Raw genomic sequence first — 23296 nt, forward strand, 5'->3', positions numbered from 1 at the left:
TCTCTGTGTGATTGATTTTCTCTGGGACTTGCCAGCTGTGGGGTACCGGGCAGGACAGGTACCCCAACAAGCCAGGCCATCATGTTACAAATGTGTGGCAGCCATTTGAATTTTTCACTCATTCCTCTAACTAGAATAAAAAGTCCTTGAGGGAAGGAGAACCTGTTGATGCATGCTTGTGTACAGATGTGTGCAGAGACCACTGGTCGTCTGTTCCCACATCCTCGGCATTAACCATGCTGTGTGCAGGAGCCCACATCTAGATCCCAGCACCTCTTCTCTTTGCCTTGTTGTTTCCTTTGCAGCCAGCCTGTGCTCTGTGAAGTCGCAGTGTACCTGCACTTAGGGGAGGTTAGAAATGTTGGAAGATCAATCCTCACCACCCTACTACCACGTTCAGCTGCCAAGTGCTGGAAATTGGTGAACAGACACTGCAGCCTTTGGCGAGGTGAATCTAAGGTAGATGTGCCACACTAACCCCTAAAATTTTCAGCAAGAATAACTTCCAGTTACCCAAAGGGTACTTGGATATTGTAATATTGTACACTTCACTTGTTGCCTATCTTTTCTACCAGTATTTTTAGGTTTACCTTCTCAGCAAACTACCAGCATTGAATCACTGAGAATTCTACTTTTACTGAAGAATTGTTGGGTAGTAGGTTGGCCACACCAAGGATTAAGATGAACAAACAGAAGCTAACAAATGAGACCTAAGGGAGTGCATTCATTCTCCATAGAAGTGATGGGAAAGAAGATGGATATAACAAATATGTATCCTGGGACTACTTACTGAGAGAGAAGTCCAAAGCATCTAGAAAGACTGGAAGAACACTGCCATTGAATGGGATATATGCAAAGGGGGCAGCTGTGGGTAGCTTCAATTCAAATTTTCTGAGCCCTTCCTAATCCACCCATGATGACATCTTGAGTCAATGACATTTCTCAATAAAGACCTCACTGGGCATGGACTGAAACTGCAGGTGGTCAGAGGCATTGATTTCTACCTACTTAATGGCAAGGCAACCCTGCTGTATCCTCAAGAATTCATCTATGACCCTTGTGGCATGGCATAGCTGTAGCCCAGTCATGGGGGAAGCAGGGACAGGCAGAACCTTGGAGCTTCTCAGGCAGCTCACCTCGCTGAGGTGATGAGACCCAGGCTCAGTGAAGCTTCCATCAAAATATGAAGTGGACAATAAGAGAGGAACACCCCAATGACTGACCACTGGCCAACACACACACACACACACACACGTATATGCCCATGCTGTTGCAGCATTTTAGAATAGATACCCAAAGAGTAACCAAAGTCAAAGTCAGTGCTAATATATCTGAGCCCAGAAGAATGCAAACTGATTGACTTGATTCAACAACTATTTATGCAACAAATGTTTGTAAGTTATTAGAGACTCAAAGATGAGAGGGTAGGATGCTTGTCTTGTCTTAGAGGGTAAGGATGAATTATGGCCATTGCTCTGTCTTCAGCACTTTCCCCTTAGTATGAACCACTGGTGAATCATCGCAGGGAAAACACTCCTGTCTCATCCAGTTCCGCTCTATGGGGACAGACTTGCTGTGCCGTTAGTGCATCGTTAATCTTCCTTCGTTACAGAATACTTGAAAATGCTTCTCTTTGTCCTAGGGGTGTAGGAGGACTACCAGCTCATAGACATTTATTATTATCTCTCTCTTCCTTGGACGGCCTTCCAACCACCTACCTCCCCTGACAGCCGGGCCAAAAGGCAACACAGAGTGACTGGACTTTTCATTAGAACGGAGTTGGAAAGCACACGAGTTCTTTTTATTTGGACAGCACAACCCATGTGTGCCAATGGCAACTACAATTGAAGGCAGTCACGGGATAAAACAGAGCCAAGGCTCTCCCCAGCCCTGGAGGGAGAGGAATTAATCCCGGGGGCAGGTGTGTGGTGAGGGGGACAGGCGTATTCTGGAAGGATACTGTGGGGGAGCTGAGACTCTGCAAGTTTTCTGGAAAGAAAGATAGTCTTATAAATTAATTTATTACGGGAGTTGGGAGCTGTTTGCTGCTCTTTGGAAATTAGCCATTTTAGCATCTTGGAAAATCTGACGTAAATGGAAAGCAGAGGAAGAAAACTAAATCCCCTGTTCTTTACCACATTGTATGATCCTGTCTATTTGTCTGTCTCTTACTCTTTGATCTTGAAGGAGATTACAGAAAAATAATATTTTATTTGCATATAAAAATACACATTATTCATTACTCATTTTTTTTGCTAATGCTATTAGAATTCAGAGAAGAGAGAGTTCATTATATGTTTTAGGGATTTACCAATGATCAGCTAATTAACAAACAAACTAATTCAATATTTTTTTTGTGAACTGACCATTGGAAGCTTGTGAAAGGAACTGACCCTTGAGAAACATGTTTTAAGGAGACTAGCCAGATGCCAACTGCAGGGCTGTGTGGAAGGTGGGTGAGGGCAGGGTGAGGCAGATCCGAAGAACAAGCTGATCAGAATGGGGAAGTAGAGTCTGAAAGGAAAGAACACGGAGTTCAGGGGCAGTAATTTTCCTTGTTGTGTTTGCACAAGTCATAATATGTCTTCAAGAGGCTGTTATTATAATTGCTATTGACTTAAGTGATTAAATCAGAAACATATCGAGTCTTAATGAAGAGAACTTGGCTCTTGAAAGAAACAAGAAAAAGGCCTTCCTGAACTTCAAACAAACACAGATTTTGGAGTCCTTTCCTACTCATGGCCAACGGAAGAGTTAATCTTGTTGAGCATCATGTACAGTTAATAGTACAAGAATCTGATTTTTAGGTATTTAAATATCCGCAAAGAGCCATTCTTTCCATTGCTTCTATACGAAACTGACAAGTATGGAAGGAGAATTTTTAAAAACAAATTAAAGTTCACACCCAGATAAATACTTTATTTCTCTCCATTGTAAGCTAAAGTAAAACTATCTTGGACTTGGCTGGACCTCGGCAGCATAGGGAAACGCTCTGTGTGTGAGAGTCCTATTGTTGAATCAGAACAACTAATAGGGCCTTTCATGTTATCCCCAAAACCAGTTTTGCTTGAGTAGTAAAACTCTTGAAGGTGGAGAATTCAACCAAGCAAACACTTGAAGCTATTTTTAGAGTTCCTCATTGTGTACTTTGACATCAGGTTTCCTCTGTAACGAATCTATAACCATTAAATTAGTTCACTGTTATTCTTAAATCTTGTAAGATTTGTGACTTCCCTGTAAAAAAATAAACTGCTAATTTGTGGAAGGGAAATAAAAAGAAGCCTCATTAAAGGCAGGGGTTGGCGACTCTTTACTTAAAGAAGTAAACAGTAAGCATTTTAAGCCTGCAGATCTTTAGCTTTGTTGGGTAGAGTGAAATCAGCCACAGCAAGCATATGTGCCTGTGTTCCAATAACATCTTCCTTATCAAAGCAGGCAGCGGTCTGAAGCTGTGGTTTGACAACTCCTAGCATCAAGGACTTTTCCACTGTTAAGGCAATTGCTGCCTCTTTTCCAAATGAATAGAAGCAAGGGTCCTCTTAATTGTGTTTGATACCTGCTACTCAGGGTTGGGCCTTGATGTATTGAAATGAGAAGAGAAAAGTTATCATAAAAAGCAATTGAAAATTTATTTGCAATGTTAAATACTCCGTTTCAGCTTTTCATATATGGGTTTTTAGACAAGGTCTCATATAGCCTAAGCTTCTCTCTAAAATGCTCCTTAATAATCAACCTTTCCTTTCTTTAGACACCATAAAAGAGACCCCAGGAAATAGCTCAGGGGCTCTTGAACCCCCACTCTGTGACCTGCTCTCAGTCTCAACAGTGTATCCCACCCTGTCCAATCTGTTCTATCTCTTTTCTTTACTTTGCATAAAGTTACCATGCTTCTTCTGCAAAATCTGTATGAGGTCTTATTTCTATCCTTTGAACAAAAGGCCAAAAACCTGGAAACACCAGGTCTAGACATCTGCCACTTCTAACACTTCTACTACATTTCTTACTTCAAGCTCTCCCATTTCAAATGAATTCACATTTTCACCAGGGGAGGCTTGTAGGGGTGTGGTCTTTGTCCTCAGGGTGTGGTCTCCTATTGTCTTCTGCATCTCTAACAATCCTGACTGCTCTCTCCACTGCCACCCTAACTTGCTCACACTCCCACATACCACCTTTTCTTCCGGGAAGACCACATTTCTCATATCATGCTTTTCTTTCATTGCAGAGCTAAGAGCCGTAATGACTAACTGTACCACAGCCTTCAGGCTGTGTTGTCTTGACACTTTCTCTGTCAAGCAACTTAGTCTATTTCTTTTCAATTCACTCCCACTCAAATTTCCAGGGCATGGGCAAAACACACTTAGATTTTTGGTTAGAATACATGAGGTCCATTGCTCAATTTCAAATAGAATCCTAGTCTCTTCTGGAGCCTTCCGAGCCTCACTGTCTGCATATCTGTTAATCTGTTAGCAAATGAACCTGGACTGACCTGCGATTTATAAATTTCCAGTTTTAAAAATTCTGACTCTTGTGATATTTATTAGATACGTTTCGCTCTTGGCCAGGGATGGGAGGATGTGGCTTGACTCTGCTTTCTCTGATATATCCATCAGTAATGGACTGGTCAGCATTTCAGTACAAGGTGACTTGCAGGGAACAGCCCCAACGATGGGAGGACAACTGAATTCATGTCATAAATCTTTGCTTCTTGCAGAATGGTGTGAAGGAGGGTGTGGTAGTTAATAGTCTATGTCAGTATGACAGGATTTAGACCTACTTAGGAGATATTCTCCTGGAGAGCCTATGATATTCTTTGTAGACAGGGTTCCTTTAGCCTATAGCCCCAAACGTCTCCACATTACTCTGGAAAACCAAATGTTTCCAAGCCATATTGTCACAATGATGGCTTAATTCTCTGTAGCAGTTTTCAAGGTTAATTACTTTCCTTACCGTTGTGACCAAATACCCGACACGAATCAACTGTAAAGAAAGGGCGGCTAGTCCTTGTTCACAGTCCAGGGGTCAGACACCATCATGTGGAGAGCACACGGCAACACGAGTGACTCACAGTCATGGTGGCTGGAACATGCTCCTTTCTGGGCTGATGAGGGACCAGTGAAGGGGGCATGTGGGCATTCAGGAGCTTTCTTCTCTTCTGTATTTTCCTAGGTCTGCCTTTCTTAGCTAAACCCCCTATAATGTCCCCCCAGGCATTTAGAGGTGTCTCTCCTAAAGGGTTCTAAACCCAGTCATGCTGGCGTTGATTATTAATGACCAAGCTCCCTTCACATCATCCTACACAAATTAGTTTTGTGTTGTGAATCCAGTTATCTCCTAATCACTAGGCTGCTCCTAGTGAGCCACCAGGCACTGAGTTGCTAAGCCTTGGTAAGTACATTGGCTAGAAGATGCATCATAGAAAGCGTGAATCCAGCCCTTTCTTCCCATCCCTTGCCAAGAGTTAGCAATATCTAATGTATATCCTGTTTCAAAAATTGTAAAACAGGAAACTTAAAACGCACACAGCAGTTTTTGTCCATTTGTTAGTAAATCTCCATGTTTCTCTGTGTGTTTCTGGTGTGGTGAGGCCTAATATCAGCAAGGAAAGCTCAGGTCAGTACCTCTCTGACAAACAGACTGGTCAATCTTCACTTGTGAAAACTTTGTCTCTATCCTTAGGTCGTGAACTTTCCTCTTCCTCTTAACCTCTTTCTTCTGACCCTTATTGATCATTGAAATCTAGATTTCAGTCGGTCATAGAGAAATACAGAAAATCGTAGCTCTTTGACTGTTCTTTTAGTGTATGAACTGTAGCTAGGAAAGAGTCGATGGATGTATAGAAGATCACTTAGATCTGGCATAGGGCAAGATATTTTTGTTTCTCCTCTTGTAGTCTTCTAGTCCCTTCCACTGAAATGTACCTTATCTGATGCTATCAAAAAGGCTTTCAGATAAACCAGGAGGTTCCAGAGCAGAGTGGTTTATTGGTTTAAAAGTGTTCCTTTACTTTCTAGCTTCTCTCCCTGAGTGCTTCCTGATCCGCTTCCCCACAAGCGACATCACCATTTTTCTGACACCCAAATTCAAGTTATAACTCTGTAAAACAGCACTGGCATACTTTCCTTTATACATACAGAGAGATTGGGGCTTGGACCTACCATCTGGAGGATGCTATGAAAGGAACAGGTTTATGGAACAAGTCATCAGATAGGGAAAGATCATAGGGAACAACCTTAAAGAATTATGAAGACCTGCATTTAGATGGTGTTGTCTTCTAATTCATTCCTGAACCCTGAGAATTGCACGGTTAAAACAGAGAGAGAAGTGTCATTAAGAATGTGTCCCCAGTCAATAATGTCACCCTGAACATTTCCTCCAAGTCAGTTTCCAAGTCAGAACAAAGGACCACTCTCGATTAGTCCTGGTTTCTTCCTGTGATCCTTCTTCCTGGAAAAGTCACCAGCACTGAAGGTTATACTTTCTCAAATGTTGGTTCATAATCAAAGAAACCAGCATGGATCACAAAGATAAACCCAAGCCAGTGAGAATTTGCAAAGTGAGAGAGTTCAGTTAGTGTGCTATAAACTTCAAGCACCAGGAGAGAATATACTGCGTTTGGCATTCAGTCAGAAGAGAACTGGCCACAAGGAAATGACAACGGCTTCCCTGCCACCTGCAATTCTGTACAAGAGTTAGGATTAGAGCTGTCCTCAGACAGATGAGCAGCTAAGCGGTGTCGTGAGCAGTGTGGTGTCAGAGTATCAGGGCAGTGTGTTCCATTAATCAGGGAACCCTAAACTCACAAAACTGTCCTTATGACTTTTGGGGAAGAAAATTAATCTCAGACTTAACTATTACAATGTCTTAGAGGTGTGACACTTCTTTCTGAGCCTGGTCCAAGTCATAGCAAAAAGAGAAAAAAAAAATCTTATGTCAGAAGTGCAGTGTTTTTGTTTTTTTTTTAACAGTACAAATAAAATTTGGCATAATGACTGTATTTGCTAAGCCAGGTAGGCGTGACTGATATTTTTGCAAACTTTCTAGCCAGAAAAATACACAATAAATATTGTGTAACTCTGGGATCAATATGTGCTTTAGTATTCATTGCCACAGAACAAATTAATGCAAAAACTAGGAATTTTATGTTCCAACTTAGATCTTCTTTAGGATTAAGGTTATCACTAAGAAAACTATTTGGTTATGAATACACAAATCCTGTTACCCTAAAATTTCATATGAGAACTACATGCATTAACATTTTGTAACTTTCTCATCATTATACAAAAGAATGCATCTCATAATTTTGTGCCTGCATAAATTATACTCAGGTCATACTCATCTAACTGTATCCCTCCAGCCTCTTTCTGGCCCCTTTTCCATCCCCACAATCCCTTCCTACTTATTATTTCTGTAGTTCTACACATATGAACAAAGGCATGACTTGTCTTCACTCATCTTTTCGGCTGAGCAGTACACCATTGAATGTACATACTACATGTTCCTCATCTGTTTTTCTGGTACTGGTTCCACCTCTTGGCTATAGTGAATCACACCACGGCAGACACTGGTGTGCAGACATATCTGCAGGGTGCTGACTTGGGTTGCTGTAAGTGGGCACACAGAATAGCAGTGCATAAATTGTAGCCTGTTTGGGACTGTTGTATGGGGGGGGGGGCGGTGAGGAGAATGGGAATTATTTCTCAGCGGGATATTCTGTAGAAATCCATCATCAGTTTGATTTATGATTCAGTTTAACAAAGTCTGACTGGTTTTTTTGTGGGGGGAGAATGATCTAGAATAACTTTTGATGATAGGAGAGTGTCAAATTTACTGTTATTATCTCTGGACTCGGCACTTTAAGTTCAACAGTGTTTCTTTGGCAAAATTAGAGATGACAGCATTTGATATCTATGTATTTATAATTCTCTTATCTTCTTGATAGAGTGTTCCCTTTAGTAGAATCAAATGGCCATCTTTACCTCTGATGACTAATTGTGACTTGAAATCTTCGCCATAATGAGTATAACTCCTACTTTCTTCTGCATGTCATATAATTGGAGTTCCGGTTTGCATCCATTCATTTCCAGTCTGTGAAAGAGTCACTTTTAAGGAGGGGAGTTTCTTGCAGGTCGTATTTCAACCCAGTTAGTTCATTTGTGCCTCCTAATTGGAGATGTATGCTTTGGGTTGTTATTAAATGATATACACAAATTACTGGGTCTTGTTTTAATTGTGTGTGTGTGTGTGTGTGTGTGTGTGTGTGTGTAGTTATCAAATATTCTGTATTCTTCTCTTTTGTTCATCTTGGAAGTTTACAAGTTTTTATCTTCAAGTAGATGCTGCTGCCTTTTTACTCAGTCCTTACTCATGTATCTGCTTTTCTAATGAGATTTATCCTTTCCCATACTCTCATGATTATGTATAATTTTTTTGAGTGTCATGCTTTGAAACTCTGTCTTAATGATGAAGAATTACTTTAGTTTGTGCTTATCAGAGAAGGCATTTAATTCTCCTTGGGTTTTAAAGCAGAACTTTGGTGCATATAGTAATTTTGTTTGGCTGGTGTTTCCTTCCAGGCCTTTGAATTAATCATTTCTTCTGTCCTTGCTTCTGGTGTTTCTATTTAGAAGCCTGCTGCTGTTCTTCCGGGTTTGCTGGAGTCAGGAACTTGGCACTTGTCCCTTTGAGCTTTTGAGATGCATTGTTCTTCACTTTTGGATTTAACATATGAAATAGAGAGGTTTTGGTTTGGACCTACCTTTTTGTGGTTCCAAATGTTTCTTGAAATTAAATGTCCACGTGTTTCATTAGAGTTGGGAATCTTCTCCTGTTGTTTGGATGGATTTTATATGCTACCAGCCTTTGTCTTAGCTCTTTTTCCTATGTCAAAGATTTGCAAGTTTGATCCCTAAGATGGATTGAATAGGATTGGTCCCCATTGGCTCATATCCTTGAATGCTTGCTCATTAAGGAGTGGCACTAATTGCCAGTAATTAGGAGGTGTGGCCTTACCAGAGAAGGTGTGGCCCTGGTGGAGCAGTTGTGGCCTTGTTGGAGGAAGAGTGTCCGTCCTTGGGAGTGGGTTTTGGAATTTCAAATTCTCAAACCAGGCCTGGTGTTTCTTCCTGCAGCCTGCCTTTCCCAAATGAGAACTCTCAGCTACCTGTCCAGCTCCACATCTGCCTATAGACAGCCAAGCTTCCTGATATGATAGCAATGGACTAAACTTCTAAAATTGTAAGCCAGTACCAGTGAAACGTTTTCTTCTATAAGAGTTGCCTTGGTCGTGATGTCTCTTCACAGCAATAGAACACTGACTAAGATAATCTCGTAATTGTATCCTAGATGTCTTAAGGCTGTAGCCATAATTTCTTATCTTTTGTTAGTATTTGAATGGAATCATCTCCCAATCATATATTTCAACCCTACTCTATTACTCTATTATATCTGATACAGTCTATTGGTGATGCTTTGTTCTGAGTTTTATTTTGATATACAAAGGATTTCATTTCTGATTTCTATGTGTTTTGGTGTTGTGGGTTATTTTTGTTTAGAATTTCTAGCCCATATTCAATTTATCTTTTATATCTGTATTGTTCTCCTTACCTCGTTCAGCACTTTATTTGTACCCTGCTTAAAATTATCATTTTGAATTATTTGTCCAGCATATCACCCACTTTGATATCTCTGGATTTCACTACACAACAGTTACGAACCTTTGGAGGTGTTGAGTTTATTTTTTTAAATATCTTTTGTGTTGGTTACCACAGGCAAGAAGGTATAGTATAACAAAGTTATATTTTATTAAACCGCTGGTCATCACACAAGGTTCATACGCTAAGTTCCTAGCTACGGTCCTAAGCCTGTCTCCCCAAGGCTGCTCACCTGTGTGATATACCTTAACTGAAGGTCAGGATATTGGGAGAGACTCTCCAGCCACAGGGCAGATCAAGGTGGCGTCATTTCAGATGTGCCGAGCAGAGCATTGCTTTCTTCTCTGCCTGTGCACTGTCCAGTGGTCTTCATGGGTCTCTCAGGCTGTGTCTACTTCTTTTGAGTGCTATCACTGAGTTCTGGTTATTAGGTGCCAACTTGGGTATAGTGGGGATCCTGACTAAGCTATTTCTATGTCTAAAAGGCATGTTTCGCTCTGCTCATCACGTTGGTATATTGACATGCTCGCATCCTTGGGGATGAATATCTCTCATGCTCTTATGTGAGGGCCTCAGTCTTAGTCACTGCTCTGCTTCTGTGAGGAGATGTCATGGCCATCATGGACAATCTTATAAAGGAAAGAATTCTATTGGGGGTTTGCTTACCGTTTCAGAGGGTTAGCCATTATCATCACTTGGGGACATGACAGGAGCCTGGTGGCACTCAGGGAGCAGTGTTCCAGTCCTCAGCCAAGCAGCTACTAGCAAATGATGGCTGCTGAGGGAGGGAGAGTCTGAAACAATGGATTCCCTCTCCAGGATGCCCCTGGCTGTAGCGTTCTCCCATATGAGAGGACGTAGTGAAAGTCTTAGGCAGTTCTAGGCTTCCATGCCGAAACATCATCAAAAAAACCAAACCTCCTTACTGATTTAAGACCTTAGGGGTGGGTACGTCTCACCTGTGGCTCAGACTGCCAATAAGTCTGTTGTCACCAGGGCAGCCTCTCTCTCCCAGACTTATCTATAGAGGTAGCAACATTGCTGCCACCTCCACGGGCAGAATGGTTACTCTACTGTTGCTCTAACCACCTGCTTTCCTTTTGTTTCTCAGTATTGTTTTCCTGACTCCCTACAGCTATTTCTTTCATCTCTTTGAAATAGAGTTTATCATCCTTTGCTCTGACTTTTCATTCAGAGTTGGGCACACAAAAACTCTTTTTTTGCTACCCGATCACAGAAGTGAGAGGTCTAGTGTGGGATTTTTAAAAACCCCTAAGTCAGTCATTGCCCTGTGAGAAATGAATGCAATCCTAAATAATCAGGGAATGTTTCCATGCTAATGATGGATACTGAATTTTTCATGCCCCACATTAATTGGTAAGTCTTCTTGGCTAGGAATGTATTACTTCATCCAATAATCGCTATTGCTGCTTTTTCAATGAAAATAGGCATACTAAAATATGAGTACTGAATTTCATGATAATGAAATACAAAACATTGGGATTTTAGTCAAAAGACAGTAATTTATGGCTACTTTGGCAAAAAGCAAACAAGCAACTTTTTTCATGTTAGCTACTGTAATGGCGTTAAAAGTCTTTAGGAATATTGTATGTGAACCAAATCATGCTGGGTTTTTCCTATTTTCAGCAAATATGGTCCTATCACATGCATGGGTACAAACTTCTTTAAAGAGTTTTTAATTGCAGTGTGTGTGTGTGTGTGTGTGTGTGTGTGTGTGTGTGTGTGTGTGTGTTGGAGATCAGAGAACAACTTTCAGGAATTGGTTTTGTCTTGTTTCCATGTGGGTCCCCAGGATAGAACTCAGATCATTAGACTTGGCAGCATATGCCAGGTCCTTAGGAGATTGCCGCCAAAATAAAGCCTGTAGCCACTACCGACTCAGCCTTCATGCCAGCTGCTTCTTTTCTATGGACTGTTCACCTTCTATCATCCTCTATCCCAAGGACAAGTCCATGCCCGCTGTCTGTAATCTAGCCCTCGAGACCTAGTCTCACACTCTGCTCTTTAGAGGACCCTCATTAAGACCTTTCTCCTAGATAGGTAGGTAGGGCTTTCAAATAGATATAAGAAGATTCAGAATCAGAAAAGTCCAGAGATACTCTACTATATGTTTATAATTTTGTAAGAGGAGTCAAATGTCATTTTTATACTTTTAAATGTTTAAATCTGTCAAATTTCATTTTATTAGAATTTAAAACCTCATTTGTGTTATAAAAGGTTAGGCATTAAACCCCCAGATGTAAATTGCTAACTCCAATTTTTTTTTTTTTCAAACTTGAAGGTAGAAATTTCTGCTTATGGTTGCACTAGCCTGGCCAGGCCATAAGCAACAAGACATCATAGGTAAAGCAAATGTTCTCGGTATTGGACACAGAAACCACAGGATTATGAACTTTGAGAGAAGGAAAACACATAAATTGAGCCGCATATTTGCCCTGGCTTTCTGCCCAGAGACACTTAACAATTGGCATAGGCTCCTGGAGACGAGCAGGGAAAGTAACTGTGTTGCTGAATGGATGAGACTGAGGTCATAGTTATGGGATGCTGACGTGACCAGAAGCAGCAGTGAAAGGTACCAAACAACAAGCAGCGATGCGGGGAAGACAAATATCTGGAGACGTCCCTGTGTGGCTGACAGCTGCAAGGACACAGAAGTCATCAAGTTCTGGATGATACTGGAATTCTTGTCTAGCTCCAATATTGACTACCAGTATACACTGATCCCAGAAAAACCAGTCATCACTAGAACAAGAGTCATACCCTAAGACTAATAATAAAAAAAACCAAAAGATAAACAAATAAGCAAACACACACAAAAAGTCCAGACCCATAAATAACAAAGTATAACTTAAAGTTGGCAAGATTAGAGGGTTTCACAACAATTACATGCTGGAACAAAATTGAATCCTGTTAAAAGAAACACAATATAGTCAGAACTCTATACAATGCACCATTATAATAGCAACATCCAATAAAAATACACCATACAGGTGAAAGCCATACAAGTGGGAAAATATGATGGGTTGTAGAAAAAAGGGGGGAAAATGGATTTTTATAAATGCTTATAGTGAAAAGATTAGACAAAGTCTTTAAAAGGACACATTTTAAGAATATTTTTTTTTAAAAATAAAGTGGGTATAATTTAAAAAGTCCAGAAGAAAATGATCAGGATATTTTCAGAGTAAACTTTTTCAAAAATCCAATACTTTTTCCTATTTATAAGAAAGACAATTTAAGGATGTAGATAAACTGGAAGTAACAGGGTTAAATTATATGTCACACTAACATGAGTCATAAGAAAGATGGCTGACTTTATTACTAACATCCCGAACCTCAAAGATGATGGGTGGCGTCAGAGAGGCGGGAAATTCTAGTTTATCAAACATGGACCAATCCTAACTATGAATGCATCTACAGTTACAGCTTGAGTATCATAGAACCGGAGCTGACAGAAATACGAGATAACCGAGCCCACCACCATGGCTTCTCGTGTCCCTCTAACAACACACTTGAAACCAGGTAATTTATAAAGAGCGAAACTTATTTCCTAGCTTCAGCTGGAAGCGCAGGCTCCAGGCTGACTCCACCTGGGGCTAGGCACCAGCCTTTGCTTCCGAAAAGACTTCTCAAGTGCTGGTACCGCTTGGCAGAAGAGCAAAAAGACCTCCTCCTAAGGACTGCTCTTGGGAGAGGGCTCTGGCCTCATGACTTAATCATCTCCCAAAGAGTCCCCCACCTAAAACTTGCACATTGATAATTAGGCTTCAACTGGTGAGTTTTACCCAGACCATAGTACTTGCTGAATATTTTAACATACTTCTCTGTTAGGAATGGACCAGAAATCAATATTACACTACAAATTGACCTGCCTGGATTGAAATTTATAGATGAATAACACATTGAACATTCACTAAGGCTGACCATACTTGGGCATTTATGTAAGCCTCAAGATTTTCTATTAATACATCTTTTATAATTCAAAAGATTGAAATTGTATAGCCTTTATTATCTAAATATAGAAGAATTAAATAAAGAATTTAATAAGCATAACTATATCTTTCAATAATGAAAAAAGCAAAGTTAAATAAATAATTTTTAAATTAATAGCATACAAAAGAAATTTAATTAAATTTCTAAACGGGCCATATTTTGGATCAGAGAAGATAAAATAATGTGGAACTTGGATTAAGTAAGGGTTACAGGAAATTGTAACTTTGAAGGCTGTGGTGGTTAATTTTGATGAGCAACTTGATTGCGTTAAGAAATAACGCACCTTGGACATGTCTATTAGGGCATTTTACGATCAGGAAAGACCTGCTCTGCATGTGCACTGTGCCATCCGTGGGCTGGGGTCTTGAGGTGACTCGAAGAGGGAAGAGAAAGTGAAGCGGGCACCAGCACTCATCTCTCTCCTCTTCCTCCTCCTGACAACTTGGTGGAGACTAGAATCACCTGAGAAGAGGCAACCTCACTGGAGATAAAGTCTCCATAAGATTAGACTGTAGGCAAGCCTGCAAGGCATTTTCTTAGTGATTGATGGGAGAGGGCCCAACTCACTGTGGGCAATACCATCCCTGAGCAAGCCATCCTGAGTTCTTCAAGAAAGCAGGTTGAGCAAGAGGCGATGAGCAAGCCAGGAAGCAGCACCCCTCCATGGCCTCTGTGTCTGCTCCTGCCCCCAGGTTCCTGCCTTGAGTTTCTACCCCGATGAATAAGCAAAATAAACACTTTCCTCTCCAAGCTGGTGATGGTGCTCAGCTTAGTCACAGAAATCATAAGACATTCCTCATCTGTCAACATGGGAGGGCAACATAAAAGGTTCACTAATTAGCATTGTGCTCAATTGTAAATTATTATACACTTTCCTTTAATAACAGGAGCTATCCAGCCTCATAGTTTTTACTTAGCATGTTCAATAGATTCAAACAAACAGCAAAAGGAAAAAAGAATTTAATTAAATAGGAGCAAAATTGTTTTAATCATGCAATATGATTTTTATGATAAATCTTCAAAATGTTACAAAAGAGTAAAAAAGAAGTCATCAAATGAATTTACCAAAATTACAAAGTAAAAAGGCAAAATAAAAATGTAATATTATTTCTATATATCAGTAGTTGAATTTCATTTTTTTAAAAAAAATGCCAGGTATGGTATGGTATGGTATGGTATGGTATGGTAGCCTTCAAACCATTGTATACCAAGAACTAGACATCTATATTAAAAGCAGGAAAATACTGCAGAAAAAAAAATAAAGATTTAGTGAATCAGAAATCCTATGCTAAGAAATCCAAAAGATCCTATCTTGTTAATATGTCAGCTTCCCAGAACTACAGCTCCCATGCAAGTACAATGAGAATTTCAAAAGGCTATATTTCTTCTTGAGAAAACAATAACTAGCCAGGAAGAAGAGCAGGCACTGCAGGCGTTGGCTCACTCGCTCAGCTTCCTGGCCACTATGAGATGAGCTGCTGTACTCCACCGCACTGATCCCTGCAGGACTGTCTGACACCTCTGTGGCATCCAAAGGAGTCCACTGCCCCTTAGGTTGTGCTGTCAGACATTTCCCCACAGGGATGCCTAAAAGGATACTCTAAAGGGTTTGAATCCTGTATGGGCATAACACTGCTCCAGAGTTTTAGCATGATGTTGCTAACAGGAAAGCAAAAACAAAAAACAAAAAGCAAACTATAATAGAATGGACTACGCATTTTAGTAGTGTTGACACAAGGCCTCCAGCAAGCCTGCACCTCCTAGAGTTTCCACAACATTCTGAACCAGCGCTATCAGATAGTGACCAGGTGTTTAAACTATGAGCCACATCCAAAACAAAACAAGCACTTCAAAGTTATAAATGACAAGAGATGTTTGACATGAAAGTCAGTCACAAGGAACATTTTATCATAGAAATGTCCACAGCCATCCTTAGCAAAGCAAAACAATCTTTAAAATAGTCTTAATGTCTGAAAAAAGCACATACAATTTTAAGGATCCACTCACCCAATTCTTGTTGATATATTCTTATCCCAAGCTAGTTTAGTATGTAACGAAATTGTCAATGACTCTTTATAAACTGTAACTTGTGAGCCATTAGAAATACCTTTATAAAAGAAACACAAGTGCTGATTGGCATTCAGAGGGAAAAGGAACTCTCACACACTGCTGATAAGAATACAAATTAGTGCAGTTGATATTGAAATCAGTAAGTAGAGAGACTCTCCACAAAACTGAAAACCAGACTGCCAGATAAATGGTAACTGTCACTGTGCCTGGATGTACTCCTGAAGGGATCAAAATCAGCGCACACAGAAATGCCTGCACACCCATGTTTACTGAGGCAGTATTTATAACAGTTCGGTGAAATTAGCCAAGATGCCCATCAGCCGGGGAATGAATGCCTTCAGAAAATGTGATATATATTTGTGCAGTGAAGTTTTATTTAGCCCCAAACAGGAATGCAGCCATAGTATTTGCAGGTAAATAGATAGAAAGTGAAACAAAGTAAGCCATATTCAGAAAGGCAAATAGTATATATTTTCTCTTATATGCAGAATCTAGGTTTATAGGTACATGCATATATATGTAAGCACATACATGTCATATATACTTGACATGAAAGTGAAGAGGTACTAAGTGGACAGAGGAAGGAGTGTAAAGGGAAGGGAAAGAAAGGATAAGGGAGTAATGGGGTGGTAAGACAGACAAACATATCATGCTTCCTCTCATACACAAAATATAAAAACGCGCGCGTGTGTGTGTGTGTGTGTGTGTGTGTGTGTTGATATAAACGTAATAGGAGGAGATTTCTGAGGAGCGAAGGAACCAAGGAGAGGGGGATAGGAACAAGAGACTGTAGACAAGGGGTGAACGTGAATGGGCAAAGTGTGAGAATATGTAGGTATCAAATATCATAATTAAATCCATCATTTTGTGTAATAACAGAAACAATTATTGACAAAAATGCCAAAGTCCTCAAGCATAATATTGCAGTGCTATATAGGAACTCTCAGTTACCTTAGTTAACATGTATCATACTGTAGCTTTTAATTGATTAAAAACTATCCAAACACTGGTCCCTATTTCAGGAACTGGAGAACAAATACTCGCCCCAAATTTTATGTTTTAAAGATGAATACTCAAGTTCATTCCCACGTCTTGAATCAGAGACAAAAGGGGATGATTAAAATGCCTGGAAAAATGGCATTCCACGTTCGGTGAGGAAAATGCTAAGGCAATTAGGGGAAGATGGCACTGGAAATCACCCCGGTAGGTGGAAAGCAGATGTTCTCTGTTCTTGAAGGCCACATAGTTGCAGAAACACTCCCTTGCTTAAAAGTTATTCTAACTCATTATGGAACAGTTGGCTAATGTGACTGGTTAAATTCCATGGTTTGAAGCAGCACCCTTACATTTTGAGACATCAGAAAGGTTATACTAAAATGTGAATGTAACACCTTACAGCAATGCCATTTATACCAAGGCAGAGCACTGTGTCTCAGGATGAAGAGAGATGCAGAAAAGGTCAAATGGCAGAAGTCTTCATAATTGGAGCTGCTTTGCTGTAAAATGAGTAAGAATTCAATAATACATATAACGTGTTAAAAGAAATATTTCTTTTCAAATGCAAGCAGATTAAAGTCAAGAATAGTGAGAATATATATACCTTCCATTACACTTAGAGATGAGTTAAATGTAAGGAGTTATAAGAGGTCACCCAATTAGGATCACTGTAAGAAATGACATTAGGTGGTTTCCTTAAGGAGGATAAACTCTACGTACAAGGCACAAAATGCAATTTACAATATAAGATTATTCTTTCATTCCCCAAATGGCATTGTAGAAAAGTTATGGGGGCTAATTTTTATTTTCAACTTGGTTGAATTGAGAGGTACCTAAGAGATTCATAAAGCACACCTCAGGATACATCAGTCTGTAAGAGTGTTTTCAGATAGGAACCAACTGAGAGGGCTCTGCTCTCATCTAATAAGTGAGAAAAAGAAACCCCTGCTGGGTTCATTATATGATAACATTATTGGGAAGGGGTCAAAATGGGCCCAGTGAGAACAACTGGGTCACAGGAAGCATGTACTCGAGTGCTTTACCTTGCAACCATGTTCCTAGCTCCACCCACCCACAGTCCACCCAGAAAATCTCTTCTATTTCCCCTGCTCAGGGAGATCTGGTCATCCCCCTTGGGCCCTCTTTGTTACCTAGCCTTTCTAGGTCTGCAAATTGCACCATGGTTATCCTTTACTTTACAGCTATTATCTACTCATAATTGAGTACATACCATATTTGTCTTTCTAGGTCTAGGTTATCTCACCCAGGATGATTTTTTTCTAGCTCCATTCATTTGCTGTCAAATTTCATGATGTCATTGTTTTTTAGCAACTGAGTAATACTCCATTGTGTAAATGTACCACATTTCCTTTATCCATTCTCCAGTAGAGGGGCATCTAGGTTATTTTCAGGTTCTGGCTATTACAAATAATGCTGCTACAAACATAGTTAAGCAAGTGTCCTTATGATATGATGGCGCAACCTTTGGGTAAGCATGGGATGTCTAAGCATGGGATAGTTAGGTCTTGAGATTGATTCCCAATTTTCTGAGAAACTGCCATATTGATTTCCAAAGTAGCTGTACAAGTTTTTACTTCTGCCAACATTGGAGGAGTGTTTTCCTTGTTCTACATCCTCTTCAGCATACGTTGTCATTTGTGTTTTTGATCTTAGCCATTCTGACAGGTGTAAGATGAAATCTCAGAGTCATTTTGGTTTGCATTTTCCTGATGGCTAAGGATGTTGAGCATTTCCTTAAGTGTTTCTCTGCCATTTGAAATTCTTATGCTGAGAATTTTCTGTTTAGATCTATACCCCATTTTCTGATTGGATTATTTGATTTGTTAATGTCTAGTTTCTTAAATTATTTATCTATTTTGGAAATCAGCCCTCTGTCAAATGTGGGATTGGTGAAGAGATTTTCCCGTACTATAGGTGACATTTTGTTGTATTGGCGGTGTCCTTTGTCTTAGAGAAGTTTTTCAGTTTCAAGGTCCCATTTATTGATTGTTGTTTTTAGTGTCTCTGCTACCAGTGTTCTACTCATGAAGTTGTCTTCTATGCCCATGAGTTCAAGACTATTCCCCACTTTCTCTTTTATCAGTTTCAGTGAATCTGGTTTTATGTTGAGGTCTTTGATCCACTTAGATTTGTGTTTTGTGCAGATGGTAGATATGGATCTATTTGTATTCTTTTATATGCCCACATCCAGTTATACCAACATCAATTGAAGATGCTTTCTTTTTCCTATTGTATAACTCTGACTCCTTTGTCAAAAATCAGGAGTCTATATGTTTCTGGATTTATGTCTGGGAGTTTGATTTGATTTCGTTGATCCACCTGTGTGTTTTTATGCCAATTCCACGTTGTTTTATTACTATAGCTCTGTATCATCACTTGAAATCAGAAATGGTGATGCTTCCAGAAGTTCTTTTATTGTACATAATTGCTTTAGCTGTCCTGTGGTTTTTGTGTTTCCATATGAAGTTAAGTATTATTCTTTCAAGGTCGGTAAAGAATTGTGTTGGGATTTTAAAAAGGATTGTGTTAAGTCACCTTATAGATCTTTTGATTTTGTTTTATGGGTTTTCTCCCTGTGTGAATGTGTGTGTGTGTGTCAGCATCTGTATGTGCTTCTTTAAAATTTTTATTTACTTATTTATCTTTTATTCGTGTGTGTGTGTGTGTGTGTGTGTGTGTGTGTGTGATTGCCTGTGCCTATATCTGTGAAGCAGAAGATGGCATCAGATTTCCTGGAACTGGAGTCACAAGCAGTATGAGCCACCATGTGAATTCTGGGAACCGAACCAGGTTCCTCCAGAAGAGGAGTTGGCTGGTACTCTTAGCCCCTGGGCTATCTCTCCAGACACCTATGTGTGTTTCTTGTGTTTTTATTTGACTCACTTTTTCTGTTTGTTTATTTGTTTGCTTTGCTCTCTGGTTGGCTTATTTGTTTTTATCTTTTTTTCCTTTTAGCTGCCTATTTGTTTTCTAATGTGAGAGAAAGAAAAAAGAAGGAAAGAAAGAAAGAAAGAAAGAAAGAAAGAAAGAAAGAAAGAAAAGGTGTGAATTTGGATGAGCGAGTGAATGGGGGGAGTTGGGGGAGGGGAAACCACAATCAGAACATATTGCATGAAAAAAATCTATTTTCAGTAATAAATAAATAAATATTTTTTAAAAAGAAAGAAATGAGGTCCCCTTTGTTGAGGGTCATCGCTCATAGAGGGTCTGGCACTACTACAAACAATAGAGCCTACAGCAATTGTCATAGATCCTAAGAGATATGCTAAAATGACCTGAAGATACTGGAGCCCCTCAAACTCTTAGTAACTAAAGAAGTAGAAACATACTGTTCATAGAAAAACATACTATTCTCCCCACCCTGTATTGCAGCTGAAATTCCAAAGGTTTTTCCTTGGGCAAAGGATCCAATGAAAAAAATAACTCCCTTCTTCAGAGGGAGCTCACTTCATTTGAGGGAGTGTGGAGTTCAATCTCAGTGGCTCTATAAAAAATAATGGAGATTGGCCGGTTTATTGGATAGGTGTAGATTGCATCATAGTTTACCTGCTTTGGTGCAAGAAACAGTAGAAAAATAAACAGCCAAAAGGAAACTGCCAGAAGTCAAGACAAAAGCCAACACCAAAAGTAATATTCCCTTCCAAGGAGGCCAGATTGGATGCGTTCCCGCTAGAGAATAAACTGTTACCAGCGGGCCTTTCTTAATATGAGAAAGCACTGAGTGGGAATTTAAAAATCTAATTTTGTCAGGAAATTAGAAAAGTGATACCGGAATCACTGTCACCCCAGAGCAACTTGCTGTAGGAAATTCGACAGCCAGTAGTTACCCACCCGCTGGGGCGTGGCCTCTTATACTATTTATACAGATGTAGAGCATACATCCAGCCTCTTTTCCGGCTGCGGGATTAGGTTTCTGATCTTTATTCCAGCAGAGGATTCTGATTTGTGAGTCTACCCCTAAATAAATAACCTTTTATTTTTCAATTCTGAGCTAGTGTGGATTTTTTTAAACATCTTTCTTCAGCAACGCAATGTGTAACTAATGCTATAGTCAAAGAGGAGGATCCACAGAGACTTAACCCAACAAGAAGACAAAACTTTATTAAATAGCCAAGATAGCCATCAGTGGATCAGCGAAGATAAGTCAGAAAGAAATGAGTCCCCATGTCTGACACACCGGGTCACTGGAAAAGTCTAGATTCCAGCAGCAAACTAGGAAACATCTGAGGAACAACCAAGTATGATCCATACACAGAGACAACAGAAAACAAATGAACAAAAAAAGGCAACAAAAACTGCTTCCAAGGTTGACCAGATGTCCAATTTGACAACCTATTCAAGCAAGTCAGCATAAGTGCATTCCAAGAATTGGACCAAAGAATCCAAGACTAAGGAAATAAAGGAACAGCCAACACATTCTTGGGGAATATTTGCAAACCACACATCTGACAAGGAGTTAGTACCCAAAATACATAAGGAAGTCAACTTAATGACAAGAAAAGGAAGTCAATGAAAAGTTTAGTGAAGGACTTCAATAGATACTTCTTAATAGAAGTAAATAGATAGTTGTAAAGATCCTACATTGCTACCTGCTAGAGGAATGCAACCTAAAACCATGATGAGTTGTTGCCTCATGCCTATTAGACATATCTAAAACCAAGAGGAGAAAAGTCAGCCAGTGTTGCCAAGAATGTAGAGGACAGGAACTTGTGGTAAAGGTTAGCAGAATTGTGAACTAGTGCCATGCATGAAGATGAATGCAGTAATCCCAGCAGATAGCCTGTATCATACACTGACTAGGAATGCCCTGCTTTGAAAAATCAGATAATACAAAGGAGAGACAATGAGAATGAGAAATAGAAATTAACATTTTGAAAAAGTTTGAAATTTTCTAAAAAAATAAATTAGGGATAGAATTGCAGTAGGACCTAGCAATTTCACTTCTGGTGTCTATTCAAAGGGGTTGGAGACAGTGAGCCAAAGGGATGCTGTATTCTCAGGTTCATAGTAATATTCATTGTAACCACAGGTCAGGTTTTTACATCAGGGAAAAACGAGTTTGAGATCTATTGTGCAGCGCTGTAGCTGACAGTAATGCATTGTGCATTTGGAAATTGCTAGCAGAATACAAATGCAAAGTTCATATCACAAAATAAGTCATTTGTGATGTTTTTAATGTATAGTTTAATTATTCCATTAACTCATCAAAATATCATCTTGACTTGAGGATGGCAGCTTGGTAATGGGTCACTTGTCCAAGTTTCTCAAAGGCCCTGGAGTCAATTCTCAACATTAAAAAGTATCTTCTTATATACCATTAGCATATATACAATTGTCATTTGTTAAGTGAAAAATCTTTAAAATGAAGTAAAGAAATCTTTATGGCAATATTGCCTCAAATAGATCATATTTATGAAAATAAATTGCGAGGGGGAAAACTAGATAGAAAATCTGTATTTTGAAAGTGTTATGACTGGAGTGAGAAATTCACTATATGGGTATGACAGTAGTTTGAATGGGCAGAAGAAATAATTAATGAACTTGGAGATACATTGATAGAAAGGCCAGGTCTGGGTGCACACAGCCATAATCACTTGGGAATTGGGGTCAGTATGATTAGGAATTTAAGGCAGGCTTCAGTAATAAGGTTTGAGGTGATGTGAGACCGTGTTTTAACAAAACGAAACCAAACCAATAAATAAAGCAAAGGCCACCTAAAAATATATTGGCAGAGGATATGTTACTCAAAGAACAGGAGAAAAATTAAAAATGGATGAAAATGAACAGTCTTGAAAGAAAGTGCTCTGCTATTCAGCACACAAATGCATGCATGGTGTAAATATGAGAAAGAAAGGAAACAAAGGAGCAGAAATAATACTCAAAAAAAAAACAACAGCTGAAACCCAGAAAATTACCCTACCCATCTAGGAGGCTCAACAAACATCAAGTAGGATAAGAACAGAAAGACCAACAGCAGATAACACTGCAGAAACTCTGAAAGCCAAAGAGAAGGTTGAAATGTTGAAGGACAAAGACAAAATGAGAAGTCAGGAGATCCTCCAAAAGCTTAACAGACAGCTCTTCAAAGCAAGAATGCAGGAGGTCCTTGGAGCAAGAACTGTCAATCACACCATGCCCAGAAGTCTTGAAAATTAAAGCTTAATTAAAGACATTGCTAGAGATTAATGCAAACGGGAGTAACTTGTTGATAGCTAACTGTACTAATTCCCCTTTTTGTTGGGATAATCCCCTTGACGGAGACAGCTCATAGAAGAAAGAGTGTATTTGATTTCTGGTTTCAGAGGGACAGGTGATGACGGCAGGGAAGATGTGGCAGTGGGAAGTCAGAGCAGACACCTGCGCAATCACATCTTCAGCTGCAGACGTGAGGCAGAGAGGAAACTGAAGGTGGAGAAAGACTAAAAGTTCCTGAAGCCCTCCCTCAGGAACATGCTTTCCTCAGCAAGGCTGTACTTCCTGAAAGATTGATAACATCTTCTGAATGGCACCTCCAGCTGGGAACCAAGTATTCGAAGCCCTGTGCACAT

The 23296-nt window shown here is 39.7% G+C and overlaps 1 long non-coding RNA gene across 1 annotated transcript; it reads left to right on the plus strand.

Moving 5' to 3' along the window:
• The first annotated feature begins 309 nt into the window (after nt 1-309).
• On the plus strand, nt 310-974 carry LOC125394734 (uncharacterized). Its single transcript, XR_007230309.3, has 2 exons — nt 310-459; nt 576-974. It is a non-coding gene; the product is annotated as an uncharacterized LOC125394734 (long non-coding RNA).
• The last annotated feature ends 22322 nt before the right edge of the window (nt 975-23296 follow it).

This window comes from Myodes glareolus, chromosome 21 (genome assembly GCF_982192425.1).
Source record: "Myodes glareolus chromosome 21, mMyoGla1.1, whole genome shotgun sequence".
Classification (NCBI taxonomy): domain Eukaryota; kingdom Metazoa; phylum Chordata; class Mammalia; order Rodentia; family Cricetidae; genus Myodes; species Myodes glareolus.